Source organism: Patella vulgata, chromosome 7 (assembly GCF_932274485.2).
Source record: "Patella vulgata chromosome 7, xgPatVulg1.2, whole genome shotgun sequence".
NCBI classification, from domain to species: domain Eukaryota; kingdom Metazoa; phylum Mollusca; class Gastropoda; family Patellidae; genus Patella; species Patella vulgata.
This window is the reverse complement of record NC_065885.2, coordinates 12,068,696-12,088,136: the sequence shown is the minus strand read 5'-3', so window position 1 is coordinate 12,088,136 and position 19,441 is coordinate 12,068,696. Positions and strand designations below refer to the sequence as shown.

General features: G+C 37.8%; 1 protein-coding gene across 1 annotated transcript in view; it reads right to left on the bottom strand.

Moving 5' to 3' along the window:
* Positions 1 to 18,591, bottom strand: part of LOC126827309 (cadherin EGF LAG seven-pass G-type receptor 2) — a 97,398-nt gene extending 78,807 nt beyond the window's left edge. Inside the window, exon 1 of the mRNA XM_050556581.2 lies at positions 18,382 to 18,591. The gene's annotated coding sequence lies outside the window, so the exon portion shown is untranslated. The remainder of the gene's footprint in view (positions 1 to 18,381) is intronic.
* Between the last annotated feature and the right edge of the window lie 850 nt (positions 18,592 to 19,441).

The window sequence follows — 19,441 nt, the reverse complement described above, 5'->3', positions numbered from 1 at the left end:
TTTTACTTGTCTTTACTACACTGAGATCTGAAAGAGTTGTTATCATTGACGTGTCCAGGATGATGTGACGGATTAGCCAATGAAACGAAAACACAGATCCTATTTCGTTTCGTTTCTTATAGTTTAAAATTTCGTTTTACTTGTCTTTACTACACTGGGATCTGGAAGAGTTGTTATCATTGACGTGTTCTGGATGATGTGACGGATTAGCCAATGAAACGGTCTGTTAGGCGAGCTTTTGGCGTGAGGTGCACGGAAACATCCACTAGAAACATCAATGCCGATTGGTTAATCATATCTCTGACGTCATAGGGCCAAAAGCCGCTCGTATGACCTCTGACGCAACCTCCCAAAACAACTGGTAAGATCTTCATGTTGTGTAGGTTATCGAAAGTATAAAAAACGAAACGAAATGTTGATCTGTATTTTAATCGGATTGCATTTTCACTATCAAAATATTATTTTTAGTTATTTATTTGATGAAGGTAAATTTAGTGGCTGATGTTAGTCAACATGTTTACAAAATTGGGAGTCTTGTCATTATGTAGGATGAGCACGAATAAGAAAAATAGCTTGCCAGGCATCACAAATTATCTATTGTATCGTTAAAATCATAAATGCCAGCGTTGTTCTAATCGACTTAACCTCGGAGCCATCCCATGGCCTAAGGAGTTGATTATGGGTTTGCCATGTTAATAAATGTCTAAATAATAATTTGTTTAACATTCGAAGTCAGGATAAAAACATGCAATATGCATATGTAGCTCTTACAGAACGCATCTTTAAATGAAAAATCAAGAACTGCAATAGGCAGATTTAGCTGTTACATAATGGATTCTTAATGATAAATTGTCTGGAGTATATTACAATTAGTCAACCATCTTTTGATTTAAACTGCTGTTAACCACCCGTGTATGCAGCCAATATCCAACTTCTAGAATATCGAATTTAAACTTCCGGCATTAAATGTGCATGCATTTATAAATCTTCCAGTTCGGTGCATTCTGTGTAAATGATGTATCATGCAGTGCACTATGGTTTATATATAGCCAACTTTATTTCCGCAAACATAATCAATATACTCGAATCCTTAATTAAATAAAAACTTTGAAGTTATTAAATTGTAAGCGTTTCAACAGACCTTACAAAGATTTAACGGTGCAACTAAATATGATATTTGGTTAAATCATTAAATGTACATGAAATATCATTTAAAGCAAGTAGATTTCACGTGAAGATAATTGGTTTAATAAATTAAAAACATGTCCACCATTAAGGCCTCGCCAATTTGAATTTTAGTTCTTCCGGGATGCCATTCTGATTAAAACACAGATCCTATTGCCTTTCGTTTTTTATAGTTCAAAATTTCGTTTAATTGTCTTTACTACACTAGGATCTGGTAGGATTGTTATATACTATTCAAAAAAAGTAGGGGATATTTGATTTTTAAGTGTTATTAAAGTCACCTAATGAAACTGACGAAGAAACAAATGACAAAATGAAATGAAGTTCACATTCATCGATTTATTCCAAATGATCGTTAGACTAAGTAAGGCACAGACTGACTATTACAAGGGTAAAATGATACCCGGGGTCCAGATTGTCCCATTCCTGTTGCAACGCAGCAGCAAGTTCTTGGACATTGACAGGACGTTGTTGATGTTGACGTAACCTCTGTCCAAGCATGTCCCAGACATGCTCGATGGGGGAGAGGTCGGGACTCAGTGCTGGCCAAGGTAATGTGGTGATGTTCTGTTGTTGGAGGTAACCTGTAACGATCCTGGCCCTGTGACATCTTGCGTTGTCATCCTGGAAGATGAAACGGCGGCCATGACGTCGTGCGAACGGCACAACATGGACTGCCAAGATGTTGTCCCGGTAGTACTGGCCTGTAACACGCCCTGCAACAACATGTAAAGCCGTTCTTCCAGCAACAGTGATGCCTCCCCACACCATAACAGAACCACCCCCAAATCGATCATGTCTGATGACGTTAACGTCTTGGAAGCGCTCGTTTCGACGACGCCACACCCTCCTACCCCCATGATGATCCCAAGCATCACCTGCATTCCGTGCGGTAGCTATTGGTGCGTTTGGGCGTCACATGTAACTGGAAATGTTTCTTCTGTTAGGTTCTATAGTGACTTTTTTCGTAGTCATTTGCATATTTTAGTATTATGCCCCCAAAATCAAATATCCCCTACTTTTTTTGAATAGTATATTACCGGCGTTTTGGTTGAAGTGAGGGATAAGCCAATGAAACTGTCTGTTACGACGACTTCTTGGCGTGCCATGCACGGAACTGTGGGTAAACCACTAGAAACGCCAACGCTGATTAATTAACCAATGTCTAACGTCATAGGGTCAAAAACCGCTCGTACGACCCCTGACACGACCTTCGAGTACAACTTGTCAGATCTTCATCTAGCGTAGATCATCGAAAGTAAAAAAAAAAACGAAACGAAATATAGATCTGTATTTTAATCAGATTGTCGGGGTGCCTATTAAAATTTTGTATCTTAATATTTCTTGGCGAAAAATAATAATTTAAAAACTAAAAATATTTCGCTGTTGTTCTAAAAAGCTCTTGAGATTATATATAAAATATTTTGAATGAGACTCGAGTGGCATATTATTTTTATCCAGACTCGGAAGACCTGAATATTAAATTGGTCTGGCCTAATATCTAGATTATTTATTGATTCATTGTTAAACAGCCAACACAACCTGAATCTAAAATCAGAATTTAAGTGTATGCTTTGAAATCAAGACTGCTTAAAATTCAATTACTGTCTCTCCTTTTGGGTTTCCTGTAAGCATGTTAATTGGAATCCGATTTTTCAAACACACAGAGGTGTCTGCAAATTGAACGAAGGTCGGGCCATGATTATCGACATATACCGTGCCAGATTTCACATAGAGTATACTTCCAGTTGATCACATTAAATATAAAAATGTAAGTTTTAGCTCCAAATATTAAGTTGTTTTAGCGATTTGCACTCTTTAAATAATAGAAAAGAATAAGTATAACCTTCCTTGTATGAAAGACATCACTTTCATCCTTAAGAGACCTCACTGTACTAGAAGCTATCACCGTACTGGATGCCATCACTAAGCCATCGCTGTACTAGATGTCATCACTAAGCCATCACTGCACTAGTTGTTATCACTAGGACATCACTAAGCCATCGCTGTACTAGATTTATACCATCACTGCAATAGGTGTTATCACCATGACATCACTAAGCCATCGCTGTACCAGATGTTATCACTAAGCCATCACTGCACTAGGTGTGTTATCACTAGGACATCACCATATCATCGCTGTACTAGATCCCATCACTAAGCCATCACTATACTTGATGCCATTACTAAGCCATCACTATTTTATACTAATAGACACCGTGAACGATAGTTTGGGTATTGTTTTGAGCCTACCAGCAGAGTCCCCAACTATGTTATCTCCTCAATGAGAAATAGAACAATGTGTACTAGTAACTATACGCATACCATGCCCCGCACACGGCGGATATGACGAACATAATATAACGATAGTCTGTACAAAACAGCTACCATCGTGTTCATAACCGGGTCTGCGCTTGAGCCTACTAGCAGTCACCATCTACTGTATCTCCTCCAATAATAAGTGGTATAAGATGTTTCAGAAATGCGACGCAACTTTATGCTTCCTTCCCCAAAGTGCCGGATTAAGGCACAAAGGCACATTTTGATAGGTGGCCCGAAAATACAGATATTTTGGGTTCACCGATTAAAGGTGATAAATTTAACAACAGAAAATTTATTACAAAAATAATCAGACCCTTTTGTTTTAACAGTACTGCAATTACTATAAAATTACAATAGTTAGATTACAGCTTTTTTAAAAATTATTTTTGACAGTACTGTAATTATTATAGGATTACAGTAGCTAGATTGCAACTTTTTTTTTTACTAAAGTCGGAAAGATAAAAACATAATCTCGATTATCCATATCATGATTAAACCATCAATGAAAGTTGGGCAGCAATTTGATCCGAATCCAGTAAATATCGCAGGCTAGCGATGCCATCGAGAGTTGATTATGGTCTGAATAAGCTAATTAATGTCTAATAATTTAGATAACATTTCAGGCCTAAAGAAAGACCTGAAATAGCCGGATTTAGTGCTTGCATAATGTATGTTTTATGTGATGATCTGGAATGCAAGTAAAAAAATATATTCAATTATTATTAATCAACTAATGATTCTGGGCGATATTTCTTTTTTCATGACGTTTATACCGATGTTATATATTTATTTTATAACATATAGCATTGGAGTAAGAAATATATTCTTGTGATACGTAATGCGCAGCAAATAAACAATAACGATCAAGTACAAGTATATTTGTAAACTATTAGAGCTTATTATGAAACGATAATAACTGTATTAATTACAAATTAACCTTCATATTAGACATGTAGTATATAACATAATACATAGTTGACGGCTTGAAACATTCCGATAGAAAGAGTACTTCTATTATAGAAAGGAATCATTAACGTCTTACTTTTCTGCACCGATTGGGGTAATGAAAACATCCATACATCATGCAGTGTGCGCTGAGAAGGGGGTTGGCGTTATTTCACATTTGATATCCATCCCAAAATACCAAACGTAATAAAATATAATCGCCGGCTTCACTGAAAGGGGCTGAAATTGTCGAACTGATCTAGTTGAGACTGGACACTAACCGGAAGGCGCCATTTCTACCAATCTGTACTTTCTTTATCTAATTTCTTGGAAGGAAATACCCCAGTTTACATGTTTGTGCAGACGGTGTGTGTACGTCTATACATTTAACCCCATGATGATGATAGGGTAAATATAGTAGATAAACTATTGACCCCTTCCCCTTAATAACTATTCTACGTCTGTACCTCGAAGAACTCTATCCAAGTTCAAAATCATTGATCGTTCTCTCCAGGACATTTTCTGTGTCTGTTTCATGTTTTTAATCCACGTATCAAGGCAATCATGTTTCCTGGGCAAAAACACGTGGGTCTATAATCCCTTTCTACTTTAACCGTTTGAATATACATTTTCTGACAGGTTTTGGTGAATATTCATGATTTTGGGCGGAAGGATGGCGGAGGTAAAACGTTGGTTATCTTGAAATCCAGAGCGGACAGTTACATTGCTATTTCCAGTTTGTGTATCCCAAGATGACCACAGTGTACCCCATACATGTTGCTTCATCTGTGGTCTGTGGTCTTCAACTCCAAGCTACAAGAAAGACGCAGACGACACCCACACACCTAACAGACTTTAATATTATGCCTACAAAATACTTATCATCTAAGAAACAATGAAAAACTTTCAGAAAATCTACGCAGAACAACACTTTTTTCGAACTCTTCCGGAACATCTTCAACAAAAGAATGGAACAAACTTAATATCAATATAAGAATGTCTCCGCATCTTACTACTTTAAAACAAAAATTAAAACTAAATGATCTTATTATTCCAAATTCATTCTTACAAGGCAAAAGAAACAACCAGATCATACATTGCAGATTGCGGCTTTCTTGTAGCAACCTAAACGGTCATAAATTTTCACGTCATATCTTCGAGGATTTACAATGCAGCTTCGGTCTTCGATCTAGAAGATTCTGAACATTTTCTTCGCTGGTGCCCATTGTATTCAGATGCATGAAAAAACACAATAAATCTTCTATTTGGCATAGATAATCAGGCTCCAACCAACCATTTTTATGTCACCAGACGTTGCAATATTTGATTTTAATCTTCTTTTTCTTGGTTATAAATAATGTATATAAATTATTTTCTTTATATGATTTCCCCCCTTATTTCATACTCCGTACATAGCAGATCTATTTATAATATGAGCAGAGGGGTGATATAGGTTATGCCTGCAGTCCCCGACCCCTTTTCATCCATTTGACATAAAATATTGTTTACACAAAAAAGAAACCTGCGAAACATTGGGAAAACGTTAGAGCCGGTCAAAGAGACTTGAATGTACGGTGGCCACATTTTTTCTATGATTATCGCCATTGTCGTATACAACAAAAGTTGATCAATGATATGGTTTAATAGTTGTATCGTTAATACCTCATCTGTTACAGTTTATGATTAATAATAAATTATACGCTGGTTTATTATGTCTGTTTTATGTTCTAAGACATAAAGTTGTTAATTATAATCACTTCATCATCTGGTCTTCCCTATAACAGCTTAGTTTCTAACTGTCATTATATCATTCAGCAGAGATATAAAGTGTCGATCAGTGATTAATATGGGACAAAATCGATTAATAACAGAAATGGAATGAAATGGAGTTTAACGTCCTACTGTTCTGCCCCGAACTTGGCTAATGAAGACGGGCATACGCCATAAAGTGTGCTGTGACGGAAATTTTGCCCGAACAGTGGCACTACGGCCTACTCTTATATCGATTCTAACTGTCAAGGGTTCTTTATGTGCACCGCAGCCAATTTGTACACGGGACTTTGGTTTTTCTTCCCATCCGAACGACTAGACAGCTGTCTTTGTCAGGACTTCCGTCCTGCATCACTGACAAGGGGTAAGCACGCCGAAAAATCTAGATGGACTTTCTCGGCCAATGATGGGATCGAACACCAGACCTCCAGGCTAGCGAGCCAGCGTCTTACCCACTTAGCCACGAGGGTATGGGAGAAATTTTGCCCGGGTAGCCAAGGGGGGGGGGGGGGGCAAATGGTTAGCACGTGCGCGCTGTACCATACGGCCTGTCATTGAGTCATCTGGCGGGATTTCGATTCCCCGGTTGTACGTGACAAGGAGTAGGGTCGCCTGTCCAACCTCGTGGGTTTTCTCTGGGTCCTCCGGTTTCCTCCCACTGCTAAAGACCCCTACGCGCAAGCGAATTATTGAAATACAATTGAACCATGTGTTAGTCCCAAAATGACCTAGTTTTTGTCGAGTCAACGTTAAACCCCATTTTTCTCTCTCTTTTTCTTAGATCAATAAGCCAAATTTAACAGATAGAATGATAACCGTTCTCAATATTCCACGAAAGGTTATCAAAGGAATTGTGAAAACTAGAATTATTTAATACTAGAACTTTTCTTTCCGGGACGCACTGCTTCAAATGATATATAAAAAATTATGTAATTGTTTTCTACGAAGAGATCAAGGACAAAGCCTCGAAAAGTAAAGTAATCAATGTAATTGTTGAGACAATAATTATTTAAATAATCTGATTAAAATACAGATCTGTATTTTGTTTCGTTTTATATATATATATATATATATATATAGCTGTAGTGAGTTGTTGTTCTAATGTACAGTATCATATATCATAGTATAAAATATAAAAATAACACCGATTTGCTTCTACATGTTTCAATATATTTTCATCAGGAAGCCATTGATACTAATAACGTTGCAAGGTTACCCTCGTGACGTCACAATAGAGGTACATTACATTGCATGAATGAATGAATAAATGAATGAATAGTGATGAATGAATAAACAAATATAATATGTACATAACACACTATTCAGTTAGCTACTTATCAATAGGAGATCAATTAAGCTAAGGTCTAAATTTTTTAATGAAATATTCCTCTTTAACTGTTCTCTGTTTTGTGCAATCATTTAGGAGCTGGTAAAACGGGAATATTTGGAATTTTGTATTAAAGTTGTGTGCACATATGTCCAGATGTTCGCTCAGGGATATCATGCGATATTCTGGATTTTTTATCTGTGATTTGTGTACAGCAACTCGCGATCTCAAATATTCAGTTTGACCGATATACTGCTCCGTACAACCCGGGCAAGTTATGGCATAGATCACATTTCGTGATGCACATGTTAAATTAGCATTCACGTTAAATGTCCCTTGACCTTTGAAGGTGATTGATGGCCCTTCCATAAGGTGTTCGCAGGTACCACAGTTTCTACGCTGGCATTTTTTCACCTCATATTTTGTTGGGTGTGATGATTCAGACATGAATTTAGCCTTCGTAAGAATGTTTTTCAAACTATTGCTTTGACGTTTGCTGTTGATGATTTCTATTAACTTAAGAACTTCTTTCATCCGTTCATCATTTTCTAGCACTGGTAAATTATGTCTAATTTTATTCATAATATCCGGGTTTTTAGGGTTGAAGGTCGAAACGAATGCAATAGGTTTTCGCTGTGAAGTGTTTTTCTCCTTCACCGTTAGCAGATCGCGTCTCTCTAGCTTTAAAGCTTTGGATATTCCATCGTTTATTAGATTTAGTGGATATTGTCTGTTTCGAAGGAATATTCGCAGCTCCTCGAATCGAACTTTCTGTTGGTTGTTGTCAGATACTATTGTTCGGATTCGCCTGGCTAGATTATACGTTAAACTCCGTTTGGTGTGACTTGGATGGCATGACGTGAACATCAAATACTGCTTGGTGTCAGTAGGTTTGTAAAAGATATCAGTTTCAATCTTTTCTCCTTTTTTGATAACCAACGTGTCCAGAAATGCTAATCTAGTGTTTGACATTTCCATTGTAAATTGTATATTGACATCCATATCATTTAATATTTTAAAGAAAATATCCAAGTCATTTTTTGAACGGGTCCATATTATGAAACAGTCGTCCAAATACCGACGCCAAGCTTTTATGAAATAGCTAATAAATGCGTCTCCGAATTGTAGTTGAACTTTTTCATATAGTCGTTCTTCTAAATAGGCTAGTACCAGAGTTGCATATGTTGGCGCCATTTTTGTTCCCATAGCTGTTCCTTTCATCTGTTTGTAGTGGTCACCATCAAAGTGGAATGTATTGTTTTGAAGTATTCCCGTTTTACCAGCTCCTAAATGATTGCACAAAACTGAGAACAGTTAAAGAGGAATATTTCATTAAAAAATTTAGACCTTAGCTTAATTGATCTCCTATTGATAAGTAGCTAACTGAATAGTGTGTTATGTACATATTATATTTGTTTATTCATTCATCACTATTCATTCATTTATTCATTCATTCATGCAATGTAATGTACCTCTATTGTGACGTCACGAGGGTAACCTTGCAACGTTATTAGTATCAATGGCTTCCTGATGAAAATATATTGAAACATGTAGAAGCAAATCGGTGTTATTTTTATATTTTATACTATGATATATATATATATATATATATATATATATATATTCGATGGCCTACTCTACATGAAGATCTTGCCTGTTGTAGTGTGACGTTTCTAGTGGTTTACCCACATCTTCGTGCATCGCACGCCAAGAACTCGCCGTAACAGACCGTTTGATTGGTTAATCCCTCACATTAACCAGAACGCGGCTTATATAACAACAGTTCCAGATCCTAATGTTGTAAAGACAAGTAAAACGAAATTTTGAACTATAAAAAACGAAACGAAATAGACCCTGTGTTTTAATCAGATTGTTATTTAAATAAAATTAATTTCAAACTCTGGCTTTAATTCTTTCCAGGACGCTATGATTAAATGCTATAAAATGGTTGTATTGGTATGTATTTCACAATCAAAGCAATATAAACATAACTCATTTGAATAATAGGTTTTTAAACCCCAAAATCAATAGCAAATCTTGTTGGAAACTAACAAACATAAAGATATATTATTTAGAGCTACTGGCGCCTAAATTTACAGCCAAAGTGAAACTAAATATAAGAAGAACCGAAATCAATGATAAAACCAATTTATTTACAAATTACCGCCACTAAACGTATCGGAATTAATAGATTCTCGCATGTTGTAAACAACAAGCCACTCTTAATGTTTCATTTATATCTAATGTACATAGAGTAAAATAAACAATGGCCAAACTAAAATTGCTCGAGGCTATCTAGTCGAGGGCATCCTTGGAGTTATGTATGTCGTTATGGTTTTTAAGTGTGTGCTGGGACGTAATAATAATTATTATGTCTGGACTCGAAATTAAGGTTTTTGTAGGCCTCTGGGGCCTGTTTCGCGAAGTTTTAACTAAGATAAAATCCAAATTTTAGTAATTTGATTGGATAATATTAGGTTGATTTTAGTGCTTAGCCAATCAAAATTGAAGTATCTACTAAAATTTGGAGTTTATTTTTAGTAAAGATTTCGTGAAACAGGGCCCAGGACTACATATGCTGTGAGGCCCCCATAAAGACAGTTATGAGTTATAAATCTATGATGCCTTGTTATCCACGCGAGCCGCCCCGGGTATACAGTGCAGTGTTTTTCTTTTTTGTTTACTATAGAAATATATATAATATTAAACCCCTTTTGTAAATAGATAATTCAGCATTCACTAATTAAATAACTTTCCATTTAAGACTGTTTATGTACATATATTTGTTAAGCGCAACGAGCACATTTTGTTGTGGGGTTTTGGCGCAATAAATAGACATTTATTCTTATTTATCAATCCATGGAGGCCTATACCAGCTCGCGGAGACCTCTGTGTTCTAGTCTATAAAGCCCGTACCCTTAGCTGGCCCTGATCATGTCCCTGGTGTGTGATATGTTAAGGATTTGGTAATGAGAAACACGACAATTTAAGTAGATGCATGTACGTTTTATTTTACAATCTTCATATGATTTATTGTTTTTATAACATGATAAATAATTATTAATCGCTGTTTATCCGGCGCTGCACTGGTACAGCCCTGTGACGCTCCTTTAGTGTAACTCCGAAACAGGAAGTGAGAATGCAACGCCACGGGGCATATATCAGCTACTGGCTAAATCTATTTGCTAAGGCCGGCTCAAATTTCCTCAAGGTCGCTGAGATGTAAATAGAATAGGGAACGTGATTGTTGGCGAAATTGTAGGTTAGGATTAGGGTAAGCATTGGGGCTAGGTTCAGGGTTAGGGTTAGGACTAGCGCTAGCCCTTTTTACTGCTCGTGGCCTTTGACCAAACCTGACCGTGTAACCCCAAAGTTCAACCTTGAGGCAGCCCTAGTGTAGCCTCCAACTCAGAACACACAAACAGACAAACGACAGTCACAAGGTATAGAATATCATTTATGGACTAAAAATCATTTAAATGACCACAATTTAAATTGCATGTTCAAAAATAGACAGTTTGTTTACTAGTTTCAAATCCATTAGACTATCTATTTTTCTTCTTTTTCATTATTTACTTCGTGTAGACATAGTATTTTCCCCTCTTAGAATAATTCTTTAAATAACAGGCCCACATAATGTAGATATAAAGATGTATAGGGCGGACACCTATATACAATATACACGTGCACTTTTATTATAGAAATAAATAAATATCTGTTGTAGTGTTTACTATCTGTATTTGGAAGATTTTGTGAAAATATTAGTACAGCAGTTGTTAAAACAGTTCTTATGTCTATTTTAACGATTGAAGCTTTTGAAGAGACATTGTTTGAAAAGGGAGTTTGTCTATATAAATATAGGTAGGCATATTTATGTAAACGAAATCAAAAGTTTCACAAATAGAATAAATTATTGGAAGAAAAACTGTTTGTTGTCATCTGCATCCATCGTCCGTTCACAATTTATATGCGGCATTATTTTCTAATTTTCGGGAAGGTCTGTCTGAATTGTCCTTTTCACGCTCCAATAAATAGAAGTATAAATAAATATCTTCCAGGGGCGTGAGCAGGAGAGGGTCCGCGGGGGCGGGGGGGGGGGGAGACAAAGCGAGGTTTGCGCGGTTACCCGAGAATTTTATAAAAACAGAAGCTCTGAGACAATATATATCTGTTCATTTAGGTGCATACTGGTAGGACTACAATGTAGTGAGATCAAAACGGTGGCAATATAGGAGAAAAAAAGATATGCTCTGCGCGAGCAAGTGTGTGTGTATGTGCAGGGGGGGGGGGGGAGGGAGTGCACGGATACCCCCCCCCCCCCGGGACACGTGCTTGTCATCAAGTCATCCAAAATCTACCTAGTTTCCAATCTTATTACTGCTAAAGCCAGCATAAGGTCTGATGTAAGCAGGTCCAATAACCATATGACTGCTAGCCGCATCGCAGAACTCGTGCCCCTGATAAGATTAACCAGTCTGAACAACACTGAATATCTAAAGACAATATGTATCAGATTGATCGAGATTAGTATTTGATTAGTAAAGAACAGATTGGACAGGTTTCAGTCGCTATATAACCCATTAGCAATAGAATAATATAGTAAGTGTGAGGAGAGGGGGGGGGGGGGGCGCACCACACAAGACAAACTTACGGACACAACATACCACAAACAACGGACACAACATACCACAAACAACAACAAAGGCACACGTCAGATCGAGTGTATGTATGGATCTAGGGGCAAGTCGTGCGCGTCCGCTGCGGTAACTACGTCAAAGCTATGTTGACGGCGTACTCATGGGCGTTGATGTACCCGTACTCGAAGTTTCTATTGCAAACTACGCAGACTCCGCACACCCGATAGTTATTGACATGTTGACAATCTGATTAAAACACAGATCCTATTTCGTTTCGTTATACTTATCTTTACTACACTAGGATCTGGAAGAGTTGTCATCATTGACGTGATCTGGATGAAGTGAGGTAGACCACTAAAAACGTCAACGCTGATTGATTTAATAATATCTGATGTCATAGGGTCAAAAGCCGCTCGTACGACCGCTGACACGACTTTCGAGTACAACTTGTCACGCCATCGGAGTATAAAAAAACGAAACGAAATATAGATCTGTATTTTAATCAGATTGGCATGTTGATTATCTGGGAATAAATCTAGATTATAATAGATTACATAACATAATCAAATGTTAATGTTTAATTTATCTACCTTATACCTATACTGTCATATACCACACACGTCTTTCAACTTATTTATATACCGACATCGTACTGCATCATTTCTACCAGACGTTTAATGGGGTGGATGCAGATGATGAGCAAAATATAAAACCCATCTGGTGTTTTTCAAATATCTTTTAGTGACTCATGTAGAAAAGTAAAGTACATTTAACATTTAATAAGAAAGTTGTTGGTAATATGCAGTACCAGTAATTCCATATGAGATAGAACGTAAAAGGTAATATGCATTACCAGTAATTGCATATGAGATAGAACGTACCAGTTGGTATTTTAATTAACGGATTTTACAAATATTTTCAATAATAAATATAAAAGACAAGAATCGGCTAGCTGGTACATTTAACAGTTAAACATACATTATTCTTGGCGGACCAAGGGGGTTGGATGGCCGAATGGTTAGTACGTGCGCGCTGCATCATAAGGCCTGTCATTGAGTCAAATGGCGTGGTTTCGAATCCCCGGTTGTAAGTGACAAGGAGTAGGGTCGCCTGTCCAACCTCGTGGGTTTTTTCCGGGTCCTCCGGTTTCCTCCCACTGCTAAAGATCCATACGCTCTCAGCGAATTATTGAAATAAAATTAAACCATATGTTGGTCAGGAAATGACCTAGTTTGTGTCGAGTGGACGTTAAACCCCATTTCTCTTTCTCTCTCTCTCTCTTGGCGGACCAAGCTAACGTTTACCGTTAGTCGCTGATGTCACTACCGGAAACTGGTGATGAAAGGCCTGCCAAGCGAGGCTACTATAGCCATTGAGCATGTTACTTGATAATCGAGAATATGTGGGTGGAGTTATCGTCTGTCAATCAAACGATCGCCAATTCTCATAGACGGTGCAGACACAATTGATGCCTATTTCTAGACCAAACTTTCAGCATTTTCTTTTTTTATCATTTTTTTTTAATTATTATAACTAATGCATCTTTAATAGGAAAGTTGTTGGTAATATGCAATACCAGTAATTATATGAGATAGAACGTAAAAGGTGATATTTTAATTAACAGATTTTGCAAAAAATATTCATTAATTATAAAAGACAGGAATCGGCTAGCTGGTAGAAGCGGACGTGAAAGCTAACTAAATTATTATACAGGTATTCCCAAAGGTATTACTATAATGCGGGTAGGACAGGGATTAGTGCTTCTTTCTGAAGTCAAGTTCTTTTTTCCCAAATAAACAGCCAAGAGAGAGAGATAGGGAGAGAGAGGTGAGAGAGAGCGAGAGAGAGAGAGATGAGGTTTAACGTCCACTCGACACAAACTAGGTCATTTCGGGACTAAGATATGGTTCAATTATATTTAGCAGACGGAGGAAACCGAAGGACACAGAGAAAACCTACGAGGTTGGACAGGCGACCCTACTACTTGTCACGTACAACCGCGGAATCGAAACCACGCCAGTTGACTTAATGACAGACTTTATGATTGAACGAACACACGCTAAGCATTCGGCCATCTCCACCCCCCCCCCCTCCCAGCCCACCCCTCTTTCCCCTTTAGTTCATTGAATCTTATTCTGATTAATGACAAAATTTATTAAAGGACATTTTGTAAATACATACACAGATACTAAAGTAGTTATGTCAACGCAGAAATTTAACACACAGCTAAATTGATAGTACGTGTTATCTCGCACGAATATCTTCATTTTCTGTTATTAAAAAAAAGTAAATAATTGGAGATGTTAAAATGTGGTTCAAATTCTTTTAAAATGACGAGGGCGAACATCCGTATACAGTATTGACAGATGTAGGTTTCATATTGATAGTTTTTATTTTAACGTACGATATCAAATACATAGAAAGGCTGTCGACCACACCATATGTTATCACTTCAAAAATATAATATATCCTTTTTACTGGAAAGTTGTCTATACATGTATTATGCTTAACGTACTGTGTAACTGAACCGAAGTAATATGTCCTTTTTACAGGAAAATTGAATATATATAGCTTATATAACATACTGTGTAGCTGAACCGAAGTAAAGTGTCCTTTTTACAGGAAAGTTGTATATATTATGCTTAACGCATTCTGTAGCTAAACCGAGGTTTATATTTTGTAGTCCTTATAGCTCGTTAGTTATGTCATGCAATTACAAAATTATCGGGTGGAAAATAAATGAATGATAGAATATGGTGTAACGTTCTACTGTTCGGTTAATGTAGACGAACATACCCATGCAATGTGCCATGAGGGAATGTTTGTCTGGCTCTTGAAATGAAATGAAATGAAATTGGGTTTAACGTCCTACTGTTCTGCTCCGAACTGGGCTAATAAAGAGGCGTATACACCATACAGTGTGCTGTGAGGGAAATTTTGCCCGGACAGCGGCGCTCCGGCCTACTCTTATATCGAATTCCAACTGTCAAGAGATCTTTTACGTGCACGCCTATGTGTACACGGGACCTCGAGTTTTCGTCCCATCCGAACGACGAGACAGCTGTCCTCGTCAGACCCTCCGTCCTGCATCTCCGACAAAGTGGAACCACGTCGGAAAATCTGGATGAACTTTCTCGGCCAATGCAGGGGTCGAACACCCGACCTCCAGGCCAGCGTCTTACCCACTTAGCCACCGTGATCAGGGATCCCCCTGTCCGGCGCTTATTTCTAATTCCAACTTTCAATGTTTCCTTTACCAGCACTCCAGTGTGTATACGGGACATTAGTTTTTCGTCATATCCGACGATTTGAAGCTGTTCCTTGTCAGGCCCTTGCCCTGCACCACTGACAAGGGGAAACCAAGCCGCAAAACTTTGAGGAAAATCCTCGGCCAACACCGAGATCGAACTCGGGACCCCAGGTTAGCGAGTCGAAAGTACAAAACTAAAAAGCAAAATGTCAAAGAATCCATCAAAGTACTCAAGTGTCTATGAATCAGACCGCCAGCATTCAATACATTAGAGGTAAACCCAAGGGGTAAGCGAAAGCGGAGACGTCAAAAATCATCTGAAAGGTCATTCTGCACACAGATAACTATCTATTCTACTTCGATAATCGATCTGTGCCCTAAATAGCTGCCATATCCAACAATAAGTGTATACTGTTTTGTAATGTGGTCCTACTCCGGTTCACATCTGCTAAACACAAAAACATTAATTAAATCTTTTCAATTTTATTAAATGGAAGTAGAATATATACGTTTCAAACTTCTCAAAATATTCTTAGTGTTTTTGACTAAAATCTTCGATTTAGGACTTAACATTTCTGTCAACTAGTTTAGTGTCTGTTCTCAAGTTAAGCTAATTGTAGACAGACAGTGTAGGTTTAGTATGCTGAAAAGTACGGCCATTGGTATCTCATGGACAGAAGTAAAGAAAGTAGTTTTGGACCCTAATCAGTGGACATCTACTGTGAATGGAAATCAAGAGACAAAGGAAGAAGTAATTAATTCTGTCAAGTTGCGGTTGGAGATATTTTTACAACACTACTACTACAACCTGTTAGTCCAGATCAAGAACTATGATGTCTCGCACAACCAGTAAAAAGTCAAAATATCTGTGTCTATACTATATCCACGAATATTGAAACCATCGTGTCTTTTTACAGAAATTAAACATGTATTCATAACATATGAGTTATTTCGTTATATTTGTCAAGGTACATTCCTTAATGCCACCCTTGCACTTTTATTGGCTTTTAACCTTGTATTGTGATATATGTCTTGTAGGTGGCACAAGCCTGTACCAGGGAGCCTTGTAATAATATATATAAACTACCGACGTTATGTTTGTACAACCTTTTCACTTAGATATATAGTTAAACATCTTGAGATGTCATAATAACAGTAAACAATGCCACGGGACTGTGGAGGATATTGCACCAGGAATATGTCATTTAATGCATTTCATGCCATGATGTCAAGGGGGTTGGATAGCCGAATGGTTAGCCCGTGTGCGCTGTTGCATAAGGTCTGTCATTGAGTCATCTGGCGTAGTTTCGATTTCCCGGTTGTACGTGACAAGGAGTAGGGTCGCCTATCCAACCTCGTTGGTTTTCTCCGGGGTCTCCGGTTTCCTCCTACTGCTAAAGACCCCTATGTTAGTCCCTAAATGACCTAGTTTATGTCGAGTGGGCGTTAAACCCCCTTTCTCTCTCGCCATGGTGTCAACTATTCAAAATGAGCAAGGTATTTCGAATGAACAGAAGTTCAGGACTGGACATATAAGGGGCAGTTTAATTCAGGCTCCCTGTTAGAGAGGGGGGACCCCGCCTTTATAAAAGAATGTTATAATTTAAAAATTAGTTTTATCATTAAACAATTAACAAAGTTCGGTTGTGTGCACGGATGGTGGTAACGGGGTGGGGTGGGGTGAGGGTAGGGAGTGGGATGGGGTGGGTGGGGCGTTAATACATAGTACATAGAAAGACATTTATTCAACCAGTATAAATAAAACTAAGAAAAAAACCAAAACCAGACGCCTTCTATGAAACCTAACACATGTTTTCGAACTAATGCAGTATATTCATTAAAGTTCACTTGTTAATTTGTCTAAACCCGGTCCTGTAGTGGTTTACCGAATTTGATCCGCAGCGGAAAAGTAAAGAGTATAACTACAACACAAAACATATTAGCCACGCACAGGCAGCCACCGCAAATTTGGATATAGCTGTCATAACTACACTTCCATTCATTCCACTGAACACTTTTAGAAAGTTCCAGACTAATATTCAAATCTATACTACCTAGAATCTCACTTGAAGTCGCTCCTCGGTATGGCTGACGAAACCGGTGTTGGGTGCATAGTTGGGCAACAATAGAGAAATTCGAGTATCCATAAACTTGTCCCAGCACCCTACCACCCAAAAAATCAAACAGTCCCATAGCTATATATGTGAACTTCTCAAATGAGAATCGACATGGGGAAGACCGTGTTCCGTGCAGGACACAGCTGCTACTTCAATGGGGCGATACGTAGGGCTTGGATTTTATTTGCCTAGACTGTAAGATAAGATGTTTATTGCATCAAGTCGTCCATTAAAGACAAAATGCATACACGTACATTTAGACAGAATCATATATATAATCTAATATACATTACATAGAATACAAATACATTTATTAATTGATAGGGTTTTCATACAAACATTTCACGTGCGCGCTGTATCATAAGATCTGTCATTGAATCAGGTGGCGTGGTATCGATTACACGCTTGTACGTGACAAGAAGTAAGTCGCCTGTCCAAACTCGTAGAGTTTCTCCGGGGTCCTCCGGTTTCCTGCCATTGCTAAAGACCCCTACGCGCAAGCGAATTATTAAAATAAAATTGAACCATGTTAGTCCCGAAATGACCTAGATTGTGTCGAGTGGACGCTAAACCACATTTCTCTCTGTCTCGTTTAATATATATTATATAGCATACAAATACATGTATTCTATGATATGGTTGTTCATACAAACAATAAATAATACGCTACATCAAGACATCCACCAGGACAACATTAAGACATATGAAGCTTTATCCCTGATGTCCAATACTGTTACGAAAAGTGAGAAAGGGAGATACATATACTAATTCATAAAACTAAAACCAAGCAAAATGTATAATACATTAGTAATATTAATATGAACTTACCTCGCCATGTGCTGTGGGCTATATATCCTCCGTAAGTAAAAACAATAGACTTCACATGTGTTATTTATATATACAACTTCACAATTTTTACAGACATACGTCGTACAACTGGGTGCATCTAGTTTACATTGGAACACAGAAAGATGAAGATAACCTGCTGTTTGTAGTCAACACAAGTGGGTTGGTCTCTTTCCATCCTACATATCGTACATTTTGAAAAGTGAGAAGCAGTTAAATATAAAGAGTTTGTAATATGGAATCAGACCACTATATACATATACTGACGTGCAGGAATATTATTGACTCTGTGGACGACTTGACTCGGTACCTTGTAAACGGGACTCTGCTCTAAGCTAAATTTTATATGGAATAAGACCACTATATACAATTTGGTGTACATGAATATTGACTCGGTGGCCGGTGTACGCTGTTCCTTGTAAACGGGACTCGAGTCGACTATTTATCAATTTGGTTCCTGTTTTCTCAAGGAACTTATTTCATAACAATCCAGTATTGATTTAATCGTCTTGTCTTGCTTTTATACGCCTACATATTATTATAGGGATATATATCAAATTGTTCATTTGATATTAATTCAACTCGGTATGTTACGTTATTCATGAGATCACGGACGAGTTTAAATTTAAATTATACGCCGATTTTGACCAAACTTGGAATGTGTAAAAGCGCTAAGAACATGTAGTACACACATTGGAATCTACCATTTTCATCCAATTTATTCGGAACTTGCTATGTGCTTTGGGGGGTGGGGGGGTGGATGGACGAATGTTTAGCGCATGTCATTGGTTTCGATTCCCCGGTTGTACGTGACAAGGAGTATAGGGTCGCCTGTCCAACCTCGTTGGTTTCAGCCGGGTTCTCCAGTTTCCTCCCACTGCTAAAGACCACTACGCGCAAGCGAATTATTGAAATAAAATTGAACCACATGTTAGTCCTGAAATGACCTAGTTTGTACCGTCTCTCTCTCTCTCTCTCTCTCTCTCTCGCTCTCTCTCTCTCTCTGTGCTATTATCAGCTATAATGATATACCCGTATGAAC